A 2,846-nucleotide genomic window follows, 5' to 3' on the forward strand; every position below is an offset into this window, starting at 1 on the left:
GTGGACAAGACTTTTCTTTCTTGGAACCTGGAGGAGATACACTGTCCTCTAGTTCCCTTGCTAAGTACGACTAAAAACCTTTGACATACATATAAAACAAATACTGAAAACTCTGAACGGTGGAAAGAAGAAAGCATCCTAGCTTTTGGGAATCAAGACACAAAGAATGACACAGTAAAGAGTTCCCTGAGCTTTTACCTTGCATATCCCAGGCTTGGAGTGCAAGAAACTAGCAACCTGGAAACACATAGGGAGGAAGGGAGGAAAAAGAAAGGAAGGAAGGAAAGAGGAAGGAAGGGAGGAAGGGAGGGAGGGAGGGAGGAAGGAAAGGGGAGAGGTATGGAGGGAAGAAAGGAGGGAGGGCGGGGGGGAAGGAAGATGCCTCATTTTTCTAGCTAAAGGACCAGGATAGGGCAGCCTTACAAGGCAGAAAATGTCTCTCTAGTACCCCCTCTACCTTAGCCAAACACCACTGAAAAAGCTGTACCCCACCTTCACTCATGCAACAAAGGCCCAAGATGGACTGGGCTTCTACACTCACTGGGCAATCCAGGGATTAAAACCTGTGCAGCAATTAACAAAATATGGTTCACGGAGTTAAATTTGAAACATGAAACTATAAACTTTTAGAAAAACTTGGAAAATTCTCAGAATGTAGAATAAGACAAAAGTTTCTTAGACTTGACACCAAAGTCATGACACTTTCTGAGATCCTCCTAGCTAGATCCTAGGGAAAGAGAGCAGAAGAAGAAAGGAAGGGGAAAGGAGAAGGAGGATTGAGGAGAAGGAGAAAGAGAAAAAGAGAGAGGGTGGGGAAGGGACAGAGAAAGGAAAAAAGAATTCTAAAAGGCTAAAATCTGAAAGAAAAAACTAAATATAGTCAGTTCATTGAGCATGCAAACATTCATTCATTTATTCAACCACATAGTGTTAAATTAAGGGTCCTGCCAAGTTAATGTCAAAGTTTCTTCAAAATTTGACATATGTACTCTTATAAATTACAGGTTTTCTTAATCAAAAAAGAGACCGTTATTTTGAGGAGCAACTCAGGCAATATTTAAGAAGATAAAGGAACAACCATTGACTTGCTCAGAGAGCTCTGGTACCCAGGCTGTAGATTTGAGAATATAAACCAGGAGATCAGGACAAAACAATATAAATGGTTGAAGGTGGGTCAAGGTTATATTGACCAAATTACAGTGTCAGCTCAGCTAGGAGGCTGTGTACATGGAGGGCTGATCTGGGCCGCATGCGACAGAAAAATAAAATTGCAATAGATGAAGGATGATGGCACCCTCTACTCAGCCCAAAACACAACCCAAACTCACATCAAACTTACTGAAAAAACTCAAACTCCAGGATCTCTGGGTGTCATGGGAACTTCTCTAGAGTCTGAATAAGAGTCCTTTCTAGCTAATGAGCTTCCAGAGAAGAAGCACTTAAGCTTCTTCTTGAGGGTTCTGCCACGTAGACCTGAGTTAGACTTTTATTTGGAAATGCTGATTCCTCAAAATCTTATTGGACTGTCAGTGTGTTTTTCTATTTTATGTGCAAATAAACCCAGCCAAAGACGTTGTCACAACATGCGTTTCAAACGTAGTAATTTTTGCCTCTTAACCACAAACCTCCCTATTCAGTGCAATCTTCTCCTTTAAGACCTAAAGGTCACTTGAGACAATAGACCCAGGTAGGAAACACACTGACTCAGTGTCACTCCTCCCAGACTGTAGGAGAAATAGTTAAAGAACGGTGGGATTTTTGTAAAAGATTTGGGTCACATTCTTAACTGCCACTATGGTTGCCATTTCACAGCGACCCTTTACGATGGCTTAAAGTTTCTATAGAAAAGCATTTTTTCCCCCAACTCTGCAATGCTATAAATAATAAGACTCTCAGTGAGTTTGGAATACAAGCCACACACATAAAGCGTGTCACTTAGCACGGTGATATTTCTTTCCAGTCATTCCCTAGAGCATCATGGAATGACTTCGTCTTTATCCTATATAAGGTGAACGTATATACCATTTAACTTGGCATGATCCTGGCTTAAACTTTCTCCAGACAACTTTATTAAGAGTTCCCCCTTTCACTGTCAAAGAGTCTGAGTTTGGAAAATAAGTTATGTTTATCTTTCTCTTGCCAGACTTCCCTGAATGGATCAACAAGGAACTATACACACCACCATTTAAAATGTTTTCTATAATTTTGCTTAAGACTCCAGCCTTGGTCATTGCAGGGTCTGAATCTGGAGATTAAGCAAACAATAGTTAAGTAAAATGGCTTGGCTCTGCTTCACAGCAGTTACAAGCTTTCCAAACCACAAAGGGTAGACCCACCTGCCTGTTGCTAAAGCCTTTGCATTCAGCTAATGCCACATTTTAGATTCTCTTAGCAATAGCATTTAAATTCTTTATCAACTAGTGATTCTGTTTGTCTATGTTTAATTGAATACCTAAGGAATGGTGGCATAAACGTGTCATGTGTTTCAACATGGGAAGAATAACTGATATTGTCATTCCATTCTGGGACTGCAATTTTTATTTATTTACTTATTTATTTTAAGGTAGACCCCATGCCCAACATGGGGCTTGAACACATGACCCCGAAATCAAGAGTCACATGCTCTACCAACTGAGCCAGCTGGGCCCCCTAGGACTGCACTTTTCAAAATGTGTCTATGAACACAAAGATTTCCCCAGAACCCCTCCAGAGGGTTTATGGAGCCTATGCCATTTTCAGAATTATACTAGATTACTTGTTTGCTTTCATTGTGTGGACACTTGCATTAATGATATAAAAAAAAAAAGTGGTGGCTGAAACTATTGGCATCTTGGTTTGAATCAGAG

The 2,846-nt window shown here is 40.4% G+C and overlaps 1 non-coding gene across 1 annotated transcript; it reads right to left on the reverse strand.

Moving 5' to 3' along the window:
• Positions 1-2,573: 2,573 nt before the first annotated feature.
• TRNAK-CUU (transfer RNA lysine (anticodon CUU)) lies at positions 2,574-2,646 on the reverse strand. The gene has a single exon. It is a non-coding gene; the product is annotated as a tRNA-Lys (tRNA).
• Positions 2,647-2,846: the final 200 nt, after the last annotated feature.

Source organism: Lutra lutra, chromosome 4 (genome assembly GCF_902655055.1).
Source record: "Lutra lutra chromosome 4, mLutLut1.2, whole genome shotgun sequence".
Lineage (NCBI taxonomy): Eukaryota > Metazoa > Chordata > Mammalia > Carnivora > Mustelidae > Lutra > Lutra lutra.